The sequence below is a fragment of the Cavia porcellus genome, unplaced genomic scaffold, assembly GCF_034190915.1.
Source record: "Cavia porcellus strain 051 isolate PalLab524CR breed Dunkin Hartley unplaced genomic scaffold, mCavPor4.1 scaffold_1, whole genome shotgun sequence".
Lineage (NCBI taxonomy): Eukaryota > Metazoa > Chordata > Mammalia > Rodentia > Caviidae > Cavia > Cavia porcellus.
Window position 1 is genome coordinate 102,844,793 of NW_026947484.1, and position 25,697 is coordinate 102,870,489.

Here is a 25,697-nt window from a genome sequence, read left to right on the forward strand (position 1 = left end):
TTCTCCATGATAGTACTGAACTTTCAGGGATGAAGGTTAAGTATTACTATTTAACTCTGGAGTCCAATTTGCAAATTACAGTTCCATTCCAATCTAACAATATGTTAGAACCTTATAGGTAAGAATAAGCCCATTTGGAATGGAAGAATAAAGTACTATCAAGTTGGTACTTCATGAAATGCAAATATTTATTTTTCAGTGTAAGATCAAGGTGTAGGCCGATGTGATGCATGTGGGGGGAGGGCTGCTTTCCCATAGACAGTGCCTTCGGGATTCTCACATGTTGTCCTGAGCCACATTTCTGGGGAGGTTCTTCCCTTGTGACTTAGCTGCTTGGAAAAAGGCTGCACCTCTCAATACTATTACCCGGGAGAACAAGACTTCAACATATGAATTTTGGACACAACCATACAACTGTAACACTTTGTCATTACAGAATGACACAATATGGCCATCTGGGTGTACTTATATATAAGTTCTATATGGAATTTGTTATCTCCCAGCCCAGACTATGAATTACACTGCTACCTTACTTTACTTGAATGATAATATATGTGGCAATTGGTATTGTTACTGATTTATATTTGTATTCCTTTTCGCTTTTTTAAAAAGCTCTGATGACAATCTACTAATTTGATTTTACAACCTACGATTTGAAAAATAGTAATCTATCATGGTGCAGAGAATAAAACAGGCTGCAATCTCTTTTTTTTTTTTTTTTTTTAATTCTTTTAATGTTTTTGAAATAGGGTCTTGCTTTGTAGTTCAGGCCGGCCTTAAGCTCACTGCATAACCCAGGCTTGCCTCCAATTCAAGAAAATCCTCCTACCTCAACCTCCTGAGTGCTGGGATTGTACCTTCCAAAAAGTGGCAGTTTCTATTGTACCAAAATTACAGATGTCATTTTCTATATTAACAGAGAGATGTCTTTTTCCACAGAAATTCTAAACAAACCCATTTACACAACTACCATAGTAAGTGCTGGAAACAATCTAGCAGCTTGTAAAGCCGGCAAATCTCTCTTTCCCATACAATCAAACAAGTGGAATTTGCCTTGCTGGATTAAGCTGAACAAAGTAGGATTCCCTGCCTCTAGGCTCAGCACAAGCTCCAGGACACAGAGTCTGTTGCTATTGCTCTGTATGTAACCACTCTATTTTGAGGTCACGCGCCAGTTTCAACCAAGACAGCAGTGCTTTCTTCACCTACATTGGTACAGGAGGACACATAATACACACAAAAGCCACGACGTCGCCAGAAAGAATAGATCTCTAATTATATCCCTTTAGATTTCTCTTCCATTCTGTCCCTCAGATTTCCCATCCTACTACATTTGTTGCCAAGGAAGAATAGCTTCTGAGCTCTCCTGAAAGTCAACTGTGGCCCACCTCTGCTTGCCAAACCTCACCTCACCATGAGTTACGGATGTTCTACAAACTTGCAGGCACTGCTGATTCCATCTATATGAGATTTGAAGTTGGCATTAACTTTTCTTCTCTTTCCTCAGTAATCACTCAGATTGCTTATTTCCCTCACCTTGCTTAATAATGATAAAAATGTTAGATCTAAGAAAATAAAGCACAATGCAATTTGTGGCAACAGGATATTTCAATTTGATGGAGATTCTAGTGTGATTTATATTTTCACATGGAACAAACTCTTCTTGTATAGCGAATACATCTCTGTTGGTGGGATGTTGGAAATTAGTCCACGCAGGAAGTTTATTTCAAAGATGGGAAGGTGCTGCCAGCTCTGGAAATGCTGCTAACAGTAACGGTATATAGCACCACAGGAAGACTGACAAGTATCACTCAGTGCATTCTTACAACATGACAAAGTAACTGTAAATATATCATGTCTTTTATTTCATAGGAATTTTATTGGGTATATAGCATTGCTTCTTTCATTTTTCCAAGTGAGGAAATCAGGGTTACTGCCATTAATAAACTTGCCCAACATACACAGATAATACATGGGAAAATTGGATTAGATTCCAGAACTGTGATTCCACAACCCAGCTTTTGAATTACTGCAAACTATCTTCTAATATTTCAATTAATTATATTGATAGTTGGAATGATTTAGATTATTTTAGATTAAATTAAATTAGGAAGGCAGACAGCTGTGGGATTCCCTTCCCAATTATGACAGTTATGCTTTGAGAAAACTCCTCTGATAGTAGAATTTTCTATTGAGGACCACAAGACTTTATTTTAAAAAAAAAGATTGGGGAAATCAACACAGTAATGAAATTTAGAAAGCTTTCATAAGTATATTAATGTTTATTAAAATATACCAATAAAGTCACAACCTAAATTAAAATGATACAATATTGATCTATTTTAAATTAGTTTAATAAACTCTCTGTTAATCTTGATTTATCAAGTTTTGCTCAGGAGAAAACTTTTAGACTTCACCTCCATGAAAATGTCTTTCATCCATGACTGTCATTCTTACAGTGATTCTATACATGTCCTATCTGCTGCCTGACTAGTGATGCCTTTTTTGCTTTAAAATGCATAGTAATAACACACCTGTTTGTTTCTTGATCAGGAAGTCTTAAAAGACTTAAAAGGTAGAGGAATACAAGACCTATCTACTAGAATTTTCAAAAAAAAAAAAAAATAACTGACACTAGAGAATTCTATACCACCTCCCCACACAAATACATCATACAATCCATTATTTCAGACAGTCATTTCTTTTTATTACTCTGACAATTTCCAGCTATTTGAGAGCAGACATATTTAAACATGTGTCAGTTGGGCATTGTTGGGAAAACCCAGCTCAGCTGTCAGAAATTGCAAGTTAAACCGAAGACCTGCAATAATAGGTGAATGTTTGTTGACTGAGATACCAGGAAATGCTTTAAAAAGGGGTCAGATGGTAACTCTGATGAATGTCAGTGTAATAAAACATGATCAGAGGGAAATCCGATTACAAGACTTCCCACACAATATGTACATGATAAGCACTCACTGAAAAAAAATATATAAATGGTAGATGGATGGAATGATGAATGGATGGAGTGGAAAGATGAATACTTCCAAACTCACAATTTTACCAAAGATTTAATCAGTGATTATGTTTGGATGTTACAATGTCTTTGGTTAAAAACCTGCCTTGTACATTCCCATCCATAAAAGAAGTGAAAACAAAATGCCATTTAAAGCTTTGCTACTTTTGTACTATGTCATATTAGTATATATGCTTTATGATATCGTGAAAAGGACCAACCTTGAGGCTGCATTCTGTCTTTTCTCACTTTTATCTAAAAAATAGAAAGAAAAAAAAAGAAACATTTAAGATAAAGATAATTAAAGCAGTTTAACCAATGAAAAAGGCATTTTCTTTTCTTTTTAAAAAAGTTTACCCGTTTTCTGTTGGACAAAGTGGAAGCACTTAACTGTGGAGAAATACTAGATGAACCTTTTCCTCCTAAACTGTTTTTAAATATTTTGTGCTTCTTATATTTTGTGAGAATTTGCTTTGACAATATCTTGATGGTATAGTAATTATGAATGACAATGAATAAAGATACAAAGAGGATGTTTAATAAAAATGATAAAAAGAAAGCATGTAAAAGAAAAATTACACAGGCAACGTTTAATCAACCTATGAAAGTTTACAATCATTATAAGGTTTTTCCATAAATTCAAGTAAGCATATTTTAAGAAGCCAGTACAATTCATTCTGTGGTTCTCTGTTTCCAGTCTTGAATTCTGATTAGAACACAGACTTTTGAAACTTTTCTCTCCTCATTCCCCTAATAATCTGTTCTCCCTTATGGACCCAGAGATTATTGTGTTGTTTATAATAACTGTTCTACAATCCTTATGGAAATTGTAATTAAGATGCTGAATATTCAAACTGCAAGCCACTTTTCTCAGGAAAATTGTAATTATGATAATATAGTATTTACCCAACCAACGTTTCAAGCCATTGTTCTCTTTGCGCAATGAGGAGGTGAGAAAAATACTGAAACAAAACACCATTTTGGGATTCAGGCAAAGAATAATGATAATGGCTGTTATTTGCGATATGAGAGGCATGGCACAATGAGACTCACATGTTTAAAAAATGCATAAATGGTTCATAGATATTTGTGTGTCACAAAGTTTTCTCAGTTAATTCAAGCAAGTTTATAAAGTAAATAATATTTGTAGCACAACTTTATAAACAAAGACCTGAGACTTGTGCAGAGAACTATGATCTAAAGATTTTGAATGAATGACACAATGTAACACTACCTTTGTATTCTTAAAAGTATAAATTTATACACATGTAATATGTTTATGTTTACATCTGTATATGTGTTTTTATATATATATATGTTATATAAAAACATTAATGTAATCTTTCAGTAACAGAATAAAGAAGAAATATATGAATATTAATGTTTCAACTGTTATAATATGCATACTTTTTAAAAAGATGAAAGATTTATACAACCCGAAGAGATGCCAGTGTATACCTTTTTTTGCAGGAAGGGAACTGATTATTAAATTTAGGCCCTCAGGCTTGCCAGGTAGGCATTGCACCACTGAGCTAAACCTTTAGCCCCTAAATTTCAAAGCCAGAAAACATGTTTTTAAAATATAAAAAGATAAAATAAAGGGCACTTCAAACTAAATGCAAAAATTAGATTATTTCAAAATGAAAATATAAAACATAAAGCCTGAGGCCAATTAATTTAAAAAATCCTATTAGGTAAGCTTTAGATTAAAATAGAGAATGCAACTCAGATCTGCCCAGTAAACTTCTATTTTACCAGATATCTATAATCAGTGCCCCAAGTTAATGGAAGACATATTCCTTCTTGTTTAGCTGTACAGTGATATTTTTAGGAATTTTAAAATCTTTAGTAAATACTTTTTAAAATGCTTAGCAAAAATTCACTACCAATTATATATTGGGACTTTGAAAACATTTTTAAGACCCACAATAAATCTGTACTTTAGTTTTATAAGTAAAAAAAATGAAGATCACCAAACTAATTTATTACTCACATATTTCAAGTTGGTCTGTGATCTTTTCAATTGGAAAATTGACTAGTCTTGAGAAAAATGAAATTAAGATTCAAAGAAAACAGAGGAACTAACTTTGAATAATCCAATAAAAGGCCTAACCAAGGAGAGGTGAGAAGAGTTTTCAGCTTCCTTGGTGAGGATCTGTATCACTGTATGAGGCAAAACACATAAGTCAGTGTAGGTGTTGACTTACATGTGTTGCCCAAGCATGCCTGAATTCTAGAATGAGCTGTAGAAGGGAGAAGACAATCTGGAGAAAATAGGTGTCAACTGTGCTCTTGAGACTGGACACAGAGACAAGGGCTATATCTCTCGCTAATCTTCCTAGAGATTTCCCCCCAAAAGGTAACATTCTACGGCTTTAAGTGGTCTCTTTTTAGAAAGGGCAAATTTCCGTGAAGTAAGCAGAATCTCATCATTCAGACCCTTGCTGTGTTTCTGAAGCACTGGAGGCTGATAGTTCAAAACTTCGTCCTTCACAGGGCATTTTTTTCTTCCACTACAAGGAGTAACACTGACCAAAAGCTATTAATTCCACAGGCATTTCACTTTAATGACTGAAGAATACAAGTTACAAAGGTCAACATGCCTTTCTTCCGTTTAAGAAAATTATATGCATACTGATTCCAAATCCATTTCCCAGTAAATTTTCGCATGAAATATTTGGGTCAGATTTTCTCAGGGAAATTTATTTGAAGCAAGAATACAAAATTTAAAAGACATGTGCTTTAGTCAGCTTTCCCATTTATGAAACAAAATGTTTGAAACCTTCAAATTAAAGGAAGTGAGGTAGAAGATCAGTCACGGCAGTCGGCTGGAGCATCAGTCTGTGGCCAGCCAAGTGGACGGGCAGTAGTTCAACAAAGCAGCTCTTGTTAAGGGCAGCAGGAAGGCAAAGCACAGGGGGAAAAGTATCAGGAAGCTAAGTACTCTTCCAAGACAGCCTGCAGTGACTCACCTGCTAACCAGGCCCCACCTCCTACTACTGTAGACAACACCACCACTGGATTAATTCACTGATGGGTAGAGCACCCTGTTATTGTTCAGCTATAAAGTGGCCCCCAAAAATCTCATGCTTCAGAGATGGGCTTTTGAAACGTGACTAAAACATGACAGTGCTGTATTCATCAGGGGATTAATCTACTTATGAGTTCATGATTAAGTATGCTGGTAGAATGTGAGGTGTGGTCAGAAGTGAGTCACTAGAGGCATGAAAGGCTATGTTCTTGCCTCAGGCTCCTTTCTTCCTTCTTTGTCTCTGCTTCCTGGTTGCCATGGAGTAAACAGATTTCCTCCACCATGCCATGCTGCATGATATTCTGCCCTGGAGCCTGCCCTGGAACCCATCAATCATGGACTGAATGCTATGATCCAAAATCAATTTCTTCTCCCTTGGGTTACAGGGGGTTAGTATTTTGACCTAGAAATGAGAAAGTTGACCAATACATGCCTTCATGATTCAATTTTATCTCTAGCAGTGTTTAATCCAGTCATGTTAATAAGATTGACTGATACAGGGCCAGTGTGGTGGCACATCCCTATAATCCCAGCACTCCAGAAGTTGAGGATTGTCATGAGTTCTGGGCAAGCTAGGGCCACAAAGTGAGTACAAGATCAGCCTGGGCTTCAAAGAGAGTACAAAGCCAACCTGAACTAAAGAACAAGGCCTTGTCCCCAAAAGACAAAAAGATTTTTAAATGAAAGAGAGATTGACTGATACAACAGGAACCTGAGAACTAAATATAGAGGCAATTGACTCTAGACATATTTTTAGATGGCATATCTTTTCTATTACATATTTCTGCCAAGCATTTAGAAAAATTTAAACTAATTTTAACATATTTTAATCCACACAGTTAGCTTAAGCAAAGATGGTTTGTGTAAGCCTGTAAATAAGAATGTATTTTCATTATTATACAATATTAGCAATTATACTGCCATTAGAATACTAATATATTCATGTCTATTGGAATCTAGACATTTAGTGAAATAAATCAATATTCACATGTACACATTTGGTTATAATATTTTATTAAAAACATGTATAAAACATACACACTGTAAATTGTGGTAAAATATTGATTTCAATATCATTTTCACCAAAATACTTTTATGTTTGCCTATTTTAATGATGATTTAATGATGATTATCATTTAAGAATGATATGATACTTTTAATCATGTAATTTTCTAGATAAAATATTCAAGACTTCTGTGTCAGAAAACTTAAATGATTACTTATGGAGCAAGAGCTTACATTTTCTACTATAAACATAAGGATTTTATCAGGCATGAAATGTAGTCAGAACAATTTACGGTCCAGTAAAACATTACTTGAGACAGCCTTTATAATCAGAACTAGAAGTTGCCTAATTCTCTGCAGTTTTGAGAAAATATGGTTAGGACTTTATAACCAGTTTACATTGCTTCATATATTTTTAAGACATTTTATATCCCTGATAGCTTATTTTAGTTAACCACACTTAATTCTAGATCAAATCATTATACTTGTGTATTTAAATAAGTGTGTTGTCACTGATATATTCATGTTATTCTGATACTAATTCTGCATTGTTTACTTTAAACATAAAAAAATACTGTGTTAGGAAAAATTCCTCTAACAGGAAAGTAAAACAAAATTAGAAGAAATGTATTTTAACTATCCACAGTGAAGCAGAAAATAGCTCTTCCTTCCTGAGGAAGAGCTTATTAGGTCTAGCTTTACTTTTTTGTTGTCTTTAGTTGGTGGATAAAATATTACTTAATCAGTTTTAGTGGAAGTTTTTTTGAGAAACTCAAGTATCTGAGGAATTTGAAAAGTTTCAGCTGTGGTAACTAGTATAAGAACCGCCTCAGAAAAATCCTTTATGTAACTGTCCTAGTTACTTTTTAACCGTCACTGAGACAAAATACCTGATGCACCAAGTTGGGAAAGGAAAGGTTTATTTCTTAAGTTTTTGGAGGTTTCAGTCCATACTCAGTTGGCTGCAAGGCAGGGTGGCATGGTGGCCGCAGTTCATGGGGGTTGCAAACAGCAAGGCAGAAATCGGCAAGAGAGCCAGACACGCCTTCTTCCTGCCATTACATCACATCCTGGCTCCACCCCTAGGCCAGTGTAGCACTCATACACCCAATCCAAGTGCTAGACAATGAACCAATCACACATGCACAATGCAAGTGCATGAGGCCTGGGGGCCACACACATAAACCATGACAGTAACCTATGTGAATATATATTTGAATGAAGTACTTTCCAGTAAAAACTAAAGAAGTAGTATGTTGTTAAGTAGTTGTAGTGGTACACACCACCCTCAGGGAGACTGAGACATGAAGATCAGAATTTGCTGTTCAGTGTGAGAAATTTAGCAAGTTAGGAAAACCCTGTCTCAAGAATGAAAGAAAGAAAGAGAGAGGGAGGGAGGGGGAAATAAAAAGGAAGGAAGGATGAAAGAAAGGAAAAGAAAGAAAGAAAAGAAAAGAAAAAATAGGGAGTTTAACTCATTGCAGAGGCCCTGAGTTGAATGCCCAGTATTGCAAAAAAAAAAAAAAAAAAAAAAAAAAGGTATATAGTAAATTTTGCATAGAAATTCTAACAGTGAGCTTTGAGATAAGAACTCCTTTAGTTCTAAATATCCATGTTACTAGATCACTGCTTATCCACTGATTGATAAGGTTTTAAACATGTGCAGGATTTTCAAAATTCATTCCAGGTTCATTTACTATTCTTAAACAGTATTCTTACCATGGAAAGTGGTAAACTTTAAAAGAACAGCAACATAGATTTACATCAATTCATTTATCATTATAATTAGGGTTGTAGAAGATACAGAGGTATACACAATCTATTCATGATGCCTTGGCTTTGATTTATAAGGCCAGCACATCTGACCCCCCTTTAGTTTTTACTGCTCCTCAGTATATAGTTAGTAGTATACAGTTCAGTGCAGGGAAGAGAGTTAATTATTGCCCTTGAATCCAAAATGGCTATGGTTGTGTGGGCATCAATACAGGTAACACGATTCATTACACTCAACAGTACATCAGTGCATAACAAAGAGCAGAACAACGAACAGTGTAATAGTCATTCTCCATTGTCAGCTTGATTGGACTGAGCGATGGCTAGGAGAATAACCCACACTTTAGAGTGTGTTATTGAGGTGTTTCCAGGGACGATTAGCATGGAGGCAGCAAACAGAGAGGGAAAGATTCACCCCAGTGTTAGTAGCTTCTCCCTGTGGCCCGCCTGCGATGCAAAGGAGAATAAGGAGGACGTCAATTACCTTTGAGAGCTGGATTCTGCTTCAGTGTTGCTGCTGTCATTTTGTGAACACATTGGATTCTGATTTCAGTTTCCCAGTATGGACTCACAGCAGTAACTCCCCAGGCCCTTCCAGGCCCTCAGCCTTGGGCTAGGGCTGTGTCTTTGGTCCTTCTTGTTCTGAGACTTTTGGCTTGTTGGACTGAGAAGCAATTGGATTTTCTGGCTTTCCAGAGTACGCACGGATAGCGGATAGTATCAACTGGATTACCCATCCTCTGATCCTGTAAGCCAATCTAACAAATCCCCTCATATCTATATACATAGAGTACAACACATGTAAAATAATATAAATATACAGTACACATTAATATTTGGTATATAATTTACGTTATAGCATATGTAATTATTTATAATATATAATTTATAACATATTTATAAATAATATTTACCCCATTCTCTTTTTCTACGAAACTTCTTCCAGTACAAAGATTTACCCATAAAGATATGGCATTAACTTTGAAATACAAAGATCTGTCTGGATGAAGTAGAAAATGATATAATAATTTCATTTTTATATATTGTAAAATATTTAAAATATATTTTAATTAAAGAGAATTGGGGCAATATCACACTTTTTAATAGAGTAAATTTTGATGGAACTAGAGTGAACACAAAGTCAGTGAAGTGGTTTGGAGAAGAGATGCCATTTGTATGAATTACAGAGGCAGTACCTACAAGAATGGAAGGCAGGCTTCTCTCGTGTTTATGTTGTAGGGACTCACTGGCAGGCTGCCTCAGGTTGCCTACGTTGCTTAATCTGAAATCATGTTTTTTTTTCAATCTGGGGGAACAGATGATATGGCTGGAGGAAGAATGAGAAAGTCAGAGACTGTATCTCCTCCAACTAATGACTTCTGAGTAATATTTTACTTTGACTTGAATTGCAAGTTTAATTTCAAGAGGTCTAGTACACCACTTCTCAAGCAACCCTACCTAATACTGAATGCTGTAGAATAGAATATCGAAATACAGTATGCTTATTATCAATGAGCAATTTGATGCTTCCAGCAGAAGAACTAATCCTAGTGTAAGCTTTAGTATTATACCTCTACTGTGTAGACAAAGGTAGAAAATGAATATGCTTTTTGTAAGGCTTTTTCTCAAGATGGAACCTTGAGTTTTTTGGTTAGAAGACCAAATAAACAAATGAAACACAAATTGAGTGAAAGGTTAACTTAGAAAAACTCCATATAAAGAATGGCTGCAGGAAGTGAATTTAAGCAGAGGAGGTATGCAAGTTATTTTGAAGCATCTGAGTAATATCATGAAATTGTAGATGAAGAGATGTGAAGTGATGTGAGGTAGAATACTTCCTAAAAACTGTCTCACATGGACTTATGCTTCCTTAGGGCATAGGGTGGCAAAGCAGGTCATAATATCCCACACTGATATTTATTCACATATTGTTTGTTTGCTTCTCAGCTACAGTGGCAGAGTTCAGTATTTAAAATAGAATCCAGAGACTGTACTGTATTTACAATCTGGCCATTTATAAGAAAGATTAGTTGACCTTTGTCTTTAGAAATAGCCAATCAATCATGCTTTCATTTGTTCATTTAGTAAACATATTCCATCTATACACAATTCATCCAAAGACACCAGACACAATATGCAGGTAAGATAGTCTGACCTTGTATATTAGCAATTTTCATATTGCTAGACAGAAGCTGAGTGACTAATATCAGGAATATTTTAGAGGAGATTACATCATGAAATAAATTACTGGATGTACTGACTCTAAAGGGTTTTTTCCCAACTATAAAATTCTTGAAAAGAAGAAGAAATGGAAACAGATGGAGAAATAGTAGGTGAGGTTCTCCACATTTACAGAAGAGTCAAGGTGAGTGAGTGAAGAATGGAGCAGTCCATTATGGATAATCACATAGGGTAGAAATTAGAGAATGGAGAAGAGACATTTCTTGAAAGACAAGAATCACCATATTTGGGTTACATTCCATAGTAAGCTTACTATTTTCCCATTATTTTTCAATCAAAAAGCTAAAATTTCTTTCTCAAAAGGGGAAACAAACATAAAGTGAAGTTCTAGAAAGATCAGTTTTCAACAGGTAGGATGACTAGAGATAGCAGGTAGAATAGCTGTATCAAGGCTCAAGGCAAGGGCGCAGAACACTAAGGCTTGAAGAGAAGACAGTAACATAAATGAATGTAAATTTGACATGAATGAGACATGTCTGGTTCACAGAAATTCAGCTTCTGAAACATAATGAGGAGCCAAGGTTGGAAGTAACAAAGAGCTTGTCACTGAATGTGATTTTCTTTCTCAATGCCAAGGGATTGCTTTATTTAAGATCCAAGACAGCATGGTGAATGTCATCTTTATTTGAGTCAATAGCCAAGAAACTCCAACAGTGGTGAGTAGAAAGCAGTGGCACTAAAACCAAGATCCCTGATGGTGCTTATGTCTGTATACAATGACGTGTGGAATCTCAAGAGAGGAAGCCATCAAGGTTTTCAGCAAGAATAACCTCATCCCATTGGATGGTGAGTTTGAGGCTAACATAGGAAATTTGGAACTACCTATGACTATGAATGCAGATAGGAAATCTGAGAGTATAGGCCCTGCTCATAAAATCGTTATAAATATTTCTCTAGTGATGTCAAGTATATCCTTTGTAATTTGAATATCACATATTCAAAACATATATATATATATATATATATATATATATATATATGTGAATGAGCACCATCACGAAGAAAAAAGGCAATGAAATTTTCCAAAAGTTTTACTATTTATAAAGTCTTCCAATTACTCTTAGACTGTAAAACATCTTTACCTTCAGCCCACAGTCTATCCAATGGGAATAGACTCTTGGGAATGTTTAGTAGGAGAAAGGTGATTATACCAACACTGAAGAAATTACCTAGATGGCTATTTGTTTCTGTTCTAAACTAAGCACTCTCCTATATGGAGAAAAAGTCAACACCACAAATTATGAGACTTTTGGCCAAATCATTAGAATTTTTCTTGTGAGTTAATAGACTGAGATCATCATTCAAATTTTTAATTTTCCTGTTTATGTCTCCATTTTTTAATGTATCATCTTACAGCAAGGACAATGTAAAAAGGCAACTCTTCCTATTTATTTGCACTGATTGTGTTGAACCCATCTATTCCTGCTATTTGTTAACAGGAAAAATTTGGTTAAGTTCCTTAACTTCTTTGAGTCTCAGTCTTTTTAAATCTGTGAAATGGGTACAATTACACCTACCTCAGGGTTTGGATTAAGAACTGGTGGTCAATTTAATGCCAGCTGGATTACATCAGCATGGCATTGAGTGAAGATGCTCCACTTGAGGAAAGTTGCCAGGATAAATAGGTGGAGAAGAAGGGAGTTGTGGAGGGTTAAGGCGTTAAGGAGGCATTGTGGGTTCTCCTGGAGAAGCTTTGGTCCTCACATTGACCATTGCTTCCTGGCTCTGGAAGGGAAGACATGTGCCGCTTGGTCTCCAGGATGAATTTGTCACGCTGCTTCCTAGCACGTACCCGACTGTGCTTGTCGTCGGAGATGGGGTCTCTGTATCACTGAGGATGGCTGTGGTGCCTGGTCTTTGTGAGTGTGACTTCTCGGTTCCAGTGTAGAACCCTCATCCCACTAGCACAGCTCCTTCCTCTGCTGGCATAGACTTTATGGCTTCCACTGCTGACCCTTGGGTCTTCCTAGCATGGATCCGTAAAAGAGACTGGCGTGAGTCTTCTTGGGGGCTCTGGACCTCCAGTTGGACTCCTGGGAGGGATTGTCCTGAGCTCTGGGTTTTCATCTGGACTCATGTGGGGCATGTGCTGTGGGGTTTAGGCCCTTGACTAAATAATCTATTTCTTTGGTATTGTGTATAGATTTCCTGCATTTTCCTGTGTTAACTTCCGGTGACCATTATAAAAATGATGTAAACTGAACCTAATTGTTCTCTGTGTACAACCCCTGACTATAAGAAGAACTAATGAAACAATATACTGACAGATATTTTAATACTGTTCTAGTTAATAAAATAGCTCAGCTGTTTACATTTATCATCTACAACACACTAAATATGAAAGAGTTGTTAGCATATCTCAAGCTCTCATATGGAAGATTTAATGAAAAATGTACTAAATATATCATTGGAAAGCAATCACATAAATGAATTATGTGTTAAATAAGTTTAGTTAAGCACCTTCAAAACATTATGGACCATTAATAGTTGCTCATTTTTATTAAGGAAAGAAATAATATCCACAGGGAGAATTAGCTGAACATCAATTAAACACATTTTCCATTTCCTGTGTTGTACATCAGCAATATTTAGAAAAGGCCCTAAGTCTTATGGGGGATCATTCACATACAATCATCAGCTTTTAACCCCTGAAATCTTATATTATAATTCAGTTGTAGAAAAAAAATGCTACATTTCAATTGAAAGCACACAAACATAGTGGTTAATAATGCATGCCCTCTTACTATATTGCCTTGACATGGCTTTTTAATTTATTGTGTGACATCTGGTAAATTACTTGATTCCCATGACTCATTTTCCTAATGAGTAAAATGGCCACAGCAACAAATAAGACCCGTCTCACTGGGTTCTTTTGAGGATTAAATGACATACTGCCATACATTTGAATAGCTAAATAATTGCTACCCTTATTTTTTTCATATCTTTTCACAATCAAGATTTGTAGATATTTATGATAAATGGCATATAAACAGCTATTAAAATAAAAAGGACAAATGAATAGGAATCCTAATAAAAGGTGGGAATTGAGAAGGTATTTCTCACCTACAGTACAGCTGATCTTTCGAAACTCAGATCACAGACAAAGGCACCTGATCCCAAGTCCTCGAGCTAAAATTCCTCTTTACCTTGAGGATGAAGATTCTTAACCCTGTTATGCATTCAAGACCCTGCATTGCTGGCTCCTACCCAACTCTCTGATGGTACAAACTCTTCTTATTTAAAATTGATTTTCTATAGACTGATATTCTACATTTGCATATATGGCTCTTTGACTTCTGTTATGCCTCATCTTGATATAAAGCCTGTTCTCTCCCAGGATGCTGTATCTTCCTTTTCTTCATTTCCTATGAAAGGCTATTCAGCATGAGAAATGTTAGGAAGCCTGGACTTGAAAGAAGATCTCTAATAAAGGCCAATGTTTTCAAGGATTTAGACACTGGTGAAGACTGTGGATTACAGGGGGAACAGTTAAACCCTTCATGAGATTCTCACCTAGGAAGGAATCAATGCATACAGAGAAATTCATAATACAGGAAGTTATAAATACAGACAGTAATTTAGAGATAAGTAAAATAAAGGAGTTTGCCACCTCCAAGCTCCAACTCTTAAATTAATGCTGAATGTTGACTTATGCTAATGATACTTGGCAATGTAATTCTCTGAAAGAGCATCTGTACAATATATCAGATATTCCCAGGGGTGCTTAGTGAGAGGGAGTAAGTCAAGCAGATAATATTATGTGAAATTAATTAAGCAGAGACTTTAATGTTAGGAAGCTCTCTGTTGGAAAATACATCTGTTTTGTATGTGCATTTTTCCCACCTTACCTACGGTTTTTCCAAAAATTCTTATGTAAAGAGGGAATTTGGACATATAAATATTATATTATGCTGATTCCCAAAATAAAGTAATAATGCTTGATGATACCTATGAAATGTATCAATATGTTTTCATATTCAATCAATAAAATACATATAAAAATTACAAATATATTATTGAAGAATGCTAGATTACAGGTTATTTTAATACTTATTTAAATTATGTTAGATATTTTAAAAACAGTATTTAGATAACAGTCATTTTTAATAAGATGATAAGAAAATCACTATTTTATGACAAATGCTAGATAATTAATATTGTGCTCCTCTTTGACTTTATCAGACAATTCCCCTAAATCCATCTGTGCAGGAAATGAATATTCAGAATTCCACATTTATCTTTCTTTCTATTTTACATATGACTGTCTTATTTCATCAATAAACATTCCTATAGAAAGGTGTGTGTGTGTGTGTGTGTGTGTGTGTGTGTGTGTGTGTGCAATGTTTTTAACTCTGAAAAGAGAACAGTATAGTATATAAACATTTAGACTTTTAAAATAAACATTCTATTGCAGTTATTAATTTGTTGCTACATATTTTGATATGTATTTATTTCAATTTATCTAATTTTATGCTTTCAAATAATTATCCTCTTTTTTCCCATTATATTTAAACAAATATTTCAGCATGCATTACATTTCTTGAATTCTACTGTTCAACACATTGTGCTAGCCAGCTTTCAGTTGCTAAAACAAAACACCTGAGAAAATCAAGTGAAAGGAGCAAAAGTATTTTGGCTTAGGGGTAGCTAGTTTCACGCTTTGGATCTGTAAAACGGAAATAGTGTGTCAGACAGCACAGGTTGAATAAATCTGTTCAATTCCAGCCAGGAAGCAGAAAGAGATAGTCAGAGAAGAATGGCTCAGGGATAAGGTCATACCCAAGGTCATACCCAGGGCTTTCTTCCTTCAACTTATCTCCATCTTCTAAGTTTCATTTCCAATAATGTCATTCAATTTTAAATCCATTAATTGATTACCCACTGATAAATTCAGACCCTCCTGATCCAATCACCCTTCAAAACCACTATATCTGTAGATTGCTGCCATGGGTACTAGGTTCCAAATATATAAGCACTGAAATGCATATCCTAGAACTTTGGTATGATTATTACAGACTTTACATTTTGAATCAGTGTATATGTGCTTTATTTTTTAAATTCTTGGTAAAATTCATAAGGACCATTTAAAAAAGAAATAAATCACTTTAAAATACCAGCTATAGCTGGCTGTGGTGGCTCAAACACATACTACCAGCTTTTTGGGAGGCTAAGGCAGAAGGACTAGGGGTTCAAGGCCAGTCTGGGTGACACAGCAGGAACTATACCATGTCAACCTAAAGTAAAATAACAGGCCCCTTCACCTCACTACTACTGCAGGGGCCACAGGGAGCCACATGGAAGTAGAGAAACTCCACCCATCAACTCCCAACTCCCTGGGAACCCTCCTGAACAATTAATGGGTCACAGATGAAATTAAGGAAAAACTAAGCAACATCTACAATAAAATGAAAATGCAAATACAACTTACAGGGACCTGTGGGACACAATGAAGCCGTCCACAGAGGGAAATTTATAGTGGTTAATTCTCACATCAGGAAAGTAAAATGTGCACAAATAATCTAATGCTGCATATCAATCTACTAGAAAAAAGAGCAAGTCAAATCCAAACCCAAAGAAATGAGGAATTTATAACAATCAGAGCAGAAATGAATGCGATTGAGACTCAGAAAACAGTACAAAGAATTAAAGAATTGAAAAGTTGGTTCTTTAAAAGAATAAATAAAATTGATGAACTCCTTGCTAACCATATCAAAAAATAAAAAGGAAAGGAAAACTCAAATTGATGCACTAAGGAGTGAAAAGGATGAAATCGCTACAGACTTTGGAAAGCCAGAAGATTGTCAATGACTACTGCATAACTCTTTACTCTCCTATGATGGAAAACACAACAGAAATTGACAAATTCTTAAAAACATATAAATTACTAAATCTGCATCAAGAAGATATAAAAATTCTGAATAACCCAATACGCATTACTGAAATTGAAAATGTAATTTAAAAATTATCAGCAAAGAAAAGCCCAAGTCCTGATGGATTCACAGTGGAATCTATAAGAAATTTAGAGAAGATTTAATGCCATCCAACTTTTTAATGAAATTGAAAGGGAATCAATTGTCTCTAAATCATTCTTAGAGACAAGTATTACTCTGATAGTAAAACCTGAGAAAAACCCAACCAAAAAGGAGGATTACAGGCCAGTCTCCCTAATGAATGTAGATGCGACAATCCTTAACATAATACTAGCAAACAGAATGTAGCAAATCATCAAGAAGATGGTACACCATGACCAAGTGGGATTCATCCCAGGAAAGCAAGGATAGTTCAACATATGCAAATAAATAAATGTAATACATCATATAAACAGAGCCAAAAACAAAAACCACATGATCAACTCAACATGATCAATAGATGCAGAAAAGGATTTTGATAAAGTCCAACACTCACTTGTGATGAAAACCCTTCAGAAAGTTAGAATAGATGGTCTTATCTCAATCTGATAAACGCCACCAATAACAAACCAACAGTCAATATCACACTAAATGGACAAAAACTTAAAAGATTTCAACTTCAAATTGGGGAAAAAGACAAGAAAGCCTGTTCTCACCACTCTTACTCAATATAGTTCTGGAAACATTAGCAAGATCAATGAAACAAGAAAGAGAAATAAAAGTAATGATAGCAAAAGAACAAGTGAAATTATCATTATTGATAGATCAAATGATAGCCTACATAGAAGACACACAAACTCCACCAAAGGACTTCTAATTAATAACAATTAATAACCAAATTCAGAGTATAACTGGATACATAGTCAATACTAAAAAAATCAATAGCATTCCTGTACACAAACAACCAATTCACTGAGAGAAAAATTAGAGTAAACACAACTCTTTACAATCACATCCAAAAAAACCCAAAATGAAATACTTAGATATCAATCTAATAAAGCAAGTAAAAATATTTACTTTGAAAATTACAGCACTCTGAAAAAAGTAATCAAAAAGAATCTCAGAATATGGAAAGATATTCCTTGCTCACTGATAGGAAGAATCAACATTGTGAAAATGGTCATATTCTCAAAACTGTTATATGGATTTAATGCAATCTAAACCAAAATACCAAGATAGCATACTTCACAGATCAGAGAAAACATTCCTAAAATTCATCTGGAATTAGACCTAGAATAGCAAACCTTGGGCAACAAAGGCCATCAGGAGGAATCACAATCCCATGATTTGAAGTTATACTTCAAAGATACTGTGATAAAAATCAGCATTGGTCCTGGCCAAAAATAAACAGAACTGAAGATCAGTGGAGCAGAACAGAAGATGCAATACACAACTACAAACATACTCAGTCATCTTATCTTTGACAAAGGGGCCAAATATGTTCACTGGAAGAAAGCTTGTTTAATATATGATGGTGGAAGAACTGGTTTTCTAGATGCCCAAGACTAAAACTAGACCTATGCCTATAATCATGTGCAAAACTAAAGCCAAAATAGATCAAAGATCTAAATACTAAAGCAGAAACACTAACTAGAACACTTACTGGAAAAGAAAGTAAGTAGAAATCTTGAAGAGACAGGGGTAGGCAGAAAGTTTATGAATAAAACCAAACTGCTAGGAAATACTTCAATCAACAACTGGGATCTAATCTTATTAAAATGTTTTTACATCTCAAAATAAATCACCAGCAGAGTGAAAAGAAAACCTATTAATTCGAAAAAGTTTTAGTCAATGTTCCTCAGACAAAGGACCTCTATCTAGAAACATGCAAAGAATTAAAATATAAAGTCCACAAATTCAAAGACCCAATCAAAAAATGGGCACCTGAGATGAATGCACACTTCACTTCTCAGATGAAGAAATACAAATAAATCTATTGAAAAAATGTTTGACATTAGTTATTTGAGAAATGTAAATTAAAACAACATTAAGATTCCATCTCACTCCCCAAAAATGGCTGTCATCAAAAAATTGTGGGGGCTGTAAAGAAAAACGAACCCTTCTCTGCTGTTGGTGGCAGTTTACACTGGTGCAACCACTGTGGAAATCAGTGTAGAAATTCCTCAAAAAACTAGAATTAGAGGTCCCATTTGACCCAGCTATTTCTCTTCTGGGTATTTTCACAGAAGAATTGAAAATATCATGCCACAGCAATACATATGCACTCATGTTTATAGCAGCTCAATTTGTTTTTCTTTTATTTAATTTTTAATTTTTTTATTTTAAAGAGAATAAAACACCAGAGGACTTCAAAACAAGAAAATAGGATATCAATAGCAGCTACCATAATGTCTTTTGTTTTCTTCGAAATAGTTGACCATAACTTCATACAATAATATTAAACATAACAAAAAAATAAAAATCAATTTAAAAAAATGAAAGCATTATAGGACTTCAAAACCAGATAACAGGAAATGAACAGTGGCTTCTATAATATCTCATTTTCTTCAAAAAGTTGTCCATATTATCACATACAATAAAATTACAACAGAATGGAACCAATCAAAACAAAATAATGAAATCATGATAGGACTTTAAAACAAGATAACAGGAAATCAACAATGGCTACCATACCGCTAGTTTTCTTCAAAATAGCTGTTCATACCATCACACATAATAAAATCATATAAAACAAAACAGAATAAAACAAATTAAACAAATGAATGAAAGTATTATAAGATTGCAAAATAAGAATAAGAAACCACTCATGATTACCATAGTACATCCCATAATGTTCAAAATAGCTGACCCTACCTCAGACAAAGTAAAATCTAACAAAACAAGAAAGAACACAGCCAAATCTAACAAAATTGTGAAAGCAATACAAGAGTTCAAGACAAGGCGTGAGAAAATTAACAGTAGTTACCACCTTACCCTCCCAGGTGTTTCCTGCCTTATCACTTTTACAGTAAGTATTTTGCTTTTTGGATGCCATTAACTCCATCTTCGGTTTTTAATGCTAGGGTTCTCCCATATGAGTTCAAACTATTTTACCTTATGAACGTGGTCTCCAGTTACATCTATTTACATACAAGAGCCTTGAGATTATTCTGCATATGTTTCTATTGTATGAAAATACCATATCTTGGCTGAGAATTTAGCTCATAAATGCTTGCTTGGCAAGTGCGAGGTCATTAGTTCCATCCCCAGTACCAAAACAATAACAACAAAAATAAATCTTTCTTATCCATTCTGCAATTGACGGGTAAATTTCCCTTGCTTTTTCTCTGGAGCAATTGTTTCTCTGACTTTCAGTCTATGAATTTCCTTTCCAGTTCAATGAGTTTCTTGTATGCAGTATATTGATGGATCTTACTTTTTGATCCACTTTCCTTGTGTTTCTTTTTTATTGATTACCTGAGGCTGTCTATATTAATGGTTACAATCAGCATACTTTGGTTTGTCTTTGCCGTGCTATTTGCCTGCTGTTGGCTCTCCACTTTTCCCTTTCATTCAATTGCCTGTCTTGTTTGGCAATCCTCCTCCGCTGCTAGTCCTAGAACTGTGGTCATCTTTATCTATCTCTAGAATACTATTTAGCACTTGCTATAGTGTTGGTTTGGTGGTCATGAATTCCTTCAGTTGTTCTTTATCATAGAAGTATCTGATTTTTCCATCAATTTTGAAAGATAGCTTTTCAGGGTACATCAATTTGGGTTGGAAGTTGTTTTCTTTGAGGATTTGAAACACTTCACTCCAAACTTTTCTTGACCTGATGGTTGGTATTGACAAGTCTGCCATGATTCTGATTGGTTTTCCTTTATAGGTGATCTGTTTCTTTTCTCTAACAGCTTTTAATATGCTGCTCTTGTGCTGAATTTCTGGGATCTTGATTATTATATGTCTGGAATTCTATATGCCTCACTTACCTGCATGCCAGATCATTTTCCCATGTTTGGGAAATTTTCTGCTATTACTTCTGTAAATAGCCTTTTAATTTCATTTGTGTTGACCATTGCTTCTTCACTGATACCTATCACTTTTAAATTAAGCTTCTTTGTGTCATATTGCAGCTATTGAATTGTTATTTCCTGATTGTTATTTTTAAGAGATCTTTCCTTTCATGATTGTTAGCTGCAATCCTATCTTCAAGGTTTGGAAGCCTGACTTAAGTATATTTCAAGCAGTTGTGCCAGGTTTCAACTGATTTTTTAATTTCCTGGATATTTCTTTGAATCTGTTTCATACAATGTAATTCCTTTCTATATTGCTCATTCAAGGTTTCCATCATTTTCCTACACTCCTCTTTTTTAATCTAGTCTTCTTTAGATATGCTGAGCAGTTCTTTCATTATGTTTGTGATTTCTTCTTTTACCTGAGACATTATTCTGATTTGACTGCTTTTATAATCTCATGAAGTTGTTTCCTTAGGGTAGTTGCTATTCTGTCAGAAGTTTCAGGTGTGTGACTTCCATTTTCTTCCATGACTGTATTTCCCAGACTTATTCTGTGTGGGTTGGAGGTCTGAGATTGCCTTTTGTTCCTTTGTCTTGACATTCTTCTGAGTTCCTCCCTACAGGCTGGTTGTGGGGTTCCAGGCACTTCCCACATTGGCTGCCCTTCTGTGGGCAGGAACACATGACTTACCTGGCTACATGTCCCTGCAGGAAGAAGCATTCTGGTGATGGCAGCCAGCAGGTGAGGTGGATCTGCTGTTCTTTCTGCCCATGCTGGCTGCCTGCAGTAAGGAGCTTTCTGGTTGCACCCTAGCAGCCCAGTTTGTAGTAGGTAAATCTTGGAAACAACCCAATTGCCCATCAGTGGCGAAATAGATAAAAACATGTAGTATTTTTATACAATGGAGTAGCACTCAGCTAGAAAGAAAGATAAACAAGACTTTCATAGGTAAATAGATGCAACTAAAAACCTTACTTCCTAAAGTGAAATAAATCAGACTTGCATATGTAAACAGTATATTGTCTCCCTAGTGTAAGAAGCTTAAAGTGTAAATAAGATTCAAAAGGTATAATTCCTACTGTGAAAAGAAAGAAACTGCTCAGAAGGAAAGTACAATGGGAATGAGCAAAAGCAGAAAAGAAAGAAGGGGAAAATACATCAATATACACATACAAAATAGGTAAGATAATTGTACTATTCAGTTTATTAGCTCATTAAAAGTCAAAGTTAGTGTTCATATTGTTTGATCAATTTTGCATGCCTATCTCTGGTAATCTGAGCAACTACTTCGAATACAACATTATGTGATTTAATAACCTTTGTTGATTTCCTATCATCTTGTTTTGAAATTCTGCATCATTTTTATTGCATCTTATTCTCTTTAAAATAAAAAATAAAACAACAAAATATCATATATTTCTTGCAAATTTGCCTGATATTTATTCGATTATTTAAATATTTTATAAAGTGTTCCTAGTCTGGGTGAGGAATAGTTTAAGAAGTTTTAGATGATGAAAAAAAAAACTTGCCATATTCTTAATTTTGGAAAAAGATTATCTGAATTTTAAATTCTAATATCAAATCTTAAGATTTTTTAATTCTCTAAAAACAGTGCTGCATAGTTTTCTTGAGTCAATTCTCCAGTTGAAGTTTCTGGTTAGTCTGACAGAAACATAATGTCTATGTTTTCCTATTTAGTCCTATTTCATTCAGTTATAATTTACTACGTCTACTCTTTGTGATGCGCTGGATTAGGCAGTAGGGTAGAGTAGCACACAAGGAGGTAGTTCTTCATATTCTTCAAGGGTACTCCCACTTGGCTCTTATTTAACACATTCAAAAATATTTTTCATGGTCAGTTTGATTGGAATAATTTCCTTCTTCCCTTTCTCTTAAAGATTTTTAGACTTTATTTCAATACCATTTACTTCATTTAATTTGCTATTTCTAGTTTCAATTTACCTCTTTAATGTAATTAAGTTTATCTGAGATGACTTAGAATTTATCTGGTTACTTAGACTAGATTCAGGTTTCTCGCGGCTATTGTAAAGTGAACTCATAGGTTAGTTTTATATAAGAATTCAACAACCAGAGTAGGTGTGGCTGAGGGGGCATTGCTGTATGCAACTTCATGCCTGTACTTTGAATTAAGAAGTATAGAGAAGGCAGAAATGGTGTTATTCCTCATAACATTTTTCCTCTTATAGGCAAATAAAATTTAGACTTTTTGACTGGGAAGAAGCTATATGAAGCTTAGGGAAAATTATGAAGCAGAAGCAAATGGAGTGAACAAAGATAAATATTCAAAATATAATCTTGCCCTGGAAGTCTCAAATGTACTAAATCCTTCATGAACTTCATGTTTCTTTCCATGAAAAAAAGCAGGATATGATCACAGTCAAATATATGTATGTAGCACACCTGTCTGGAATCCGTAACAAAGCTCAGTCCAGATCCAGAGAAGACAAAAGGGAATAGACCAGGGATAAAAGAACGATGAAACAGTTTGGATTTATTAGGAAAACCTGTATACGACTGGCAAGTTAGTGAACTTATTTTTAACACAATTCAATATATATCTTCTTACTATATATATATATATATATATATATATATATATATATTCTTACATCATTAATAAAGTGTTATCCTTTTGGACCTTTTTGGGAACCCACACATGATAGCAGTAGATAATTGCAAGCAGAATGTCAACAAGCACAAAGTGTCTCTTTTGTCAACCAAGTCAGATTTTAGTATTGGAAATCTTACACATAGCATGACATTATTGACTTATATCCCTCTGTCTGCCTGCAGATGCCCTCTTAGCAAAGATCTGATGAAGTACAGCATCTCCTTCATTTAAACACAAAGGACATACACATTTATACTGTGAATCTGAATTTGTCCTTTGACATCAATGTACACACGACACAGGCCAGTTTTCTAGACAGCACCTTCATTTTCTAATAAGCCATTATCTGAGAATTAGGGGTTCAGGAGATGTGTGTGGGGTGCACATGGATGTAGTTTATTCCATTTTTGCTTACTTCATTTTCCCTAAAACTGTATGATTTTCTTACTATTTATGGCTATTAAAATACTTTAAATAATGAAAAATATCAGAAAAATTTACAGCCCAATGAATAATTCTACAGTGAAGGGCATTTTATTGGTCTATATGATTTCAACAAGGGATGACATCATGGATATATCTTAAAAAAGACACCATCATGCCTTCAACTAAAAAACATAAGCACTTTAATAGTTTTTGAGACCAATCATAACTGGTTATTTTAATTAACAGGAAAGTACTTTGTATGGTCCATGAGAATTTCTGTCATTCTTCAATCTGTGGTGTGTAATGTTTATTTTTTTCTTTTTTCTTTTAAAGGGGATGTTCTATGCAGTTATTCCTTGAAGTACAGTTTATGTGTAATACAGGTGTTGTCCTTTGTATCCTTAGACTTGTAGGCATGTCTCCTTTAGATTAGACCATTCTTATGTGATTTTAACCTAAAGTGGTTACACTGAAAATATTAAATTCAAAACTATATGAACCATTATTTATGTTTATGAAATTATATATTATACATGATGTTTATTGATATTCCTAAAAGAGGACTCTTATAAAGAGAACAAAAATCTTAATTTTTGTTTCCAAATACCTTTACATTTTCAGAGATTTCTAACCATAGATTGGAAATTACGCAGCAGTTTTACCTAATGGATATTCCTCAACCTAGATATGACTCATCTAGGTAATAATTCTACTTTCCACAGAGGTTTGACAATTATGCTTTTTATAACCATGGCACCAAAGCATCATTTTCACTCACCCCAGACCTGCAACCATCAGTATTTCCATCTCTGTGCTTCATCTCCTAGAATTCTATAATTAGTCCCTCTTGGTGCAGCCTCCATGAGCAGGGAGCCTCTCTACATGCCACCTAGCTGAGCATCTCAGCTTCCCACAGTAAACAAAAAGAAGCCTCCTTTTTCATAAATGCATCTGGAACTTTGAAGTCTAGACATTATTAGACATTTAGGACTATAAATGAAGTTGAATAATGCTCTTATTTGAAAATACACACTTTTAATTTCACCTTGGCACCAATGTTTCATGTTCCATATCTCCTTTTCCCTTCTCCTGATACCAGCGTTTGGACGGTTGAGTCCAAACTTGAGTCAGTTTAACAAATCAAATTGTAAATGAGCAATGATTTCTGCTTTATTAGTATCAAATTCTGTTGTTGTAGGCTGAAGAGTCTTTATACAAATAACAGCTATCATTTTGTTTAGTATCTACTATCTATCAGACAATATGTGAATGTTTTGCACCTATTTTCTCTAATTTTTACAATGTTTCATGATGGCCCAAATTGCCTGGCCAGTAAATTCCTCTGCTGTGTCTACCTCCAGTCACTGATCCCACGTTTTCTGCCTCACACACTTAATACTGCCACTAACGATGAACAAACAGCTTCCTCATTGTTCAAATTCAACAGGTGACTGCAACATTAAACTATTTCTTTCAGCAAGGCAGATTTAGAATTGCTTGACACATAACAAAGAAAGAACCTTTTTACTGTGTAATCTTAATTCACATCCATGCCTAATGGGTGTTTACCCTGAAGCCTTGTATGATTTAATAATTATCTAGTTAAATCACCTCATGCATCAGTTTATCAAGTTTGGAATAAAGAAATTGCATAATCAATATTTTTAGCTTTAATGTCCATTAATAGCTTCCATTGCTCTCCTATTA

General features: G+C 34.7%; 1 protein-coding gene across 36 annotated transcripts in view; it reads right to left on the reverse strand.

Moving 5' to 3' along the window:
• Lingo2 (leucine rich repeat and Ig domain containing 2) overlaps positions 1-25,697 on the reverse strand; it is a 1,124,971-nt gene that overhangs the window by 397,635 nt on the left and 701,639 nt on the right. For 33 of the 36 annotated variants that reach the window (XM_063252389.1, XM_063252376.1, XM_063252380.1 and 30 more), the window contains one exon: positions 3,238-3,271. The exons of the other annotated variants lie outside the window; for them this stretch is intronic. The gene's annotated coding sequence lies outside the window, so the exon portion shown is untranslated. The remainder of the gene's footprint in view (positions 1-3,237; positions 3,272-25,697) is intronic. 36 annotated transcript variants of the gene reach the window in all.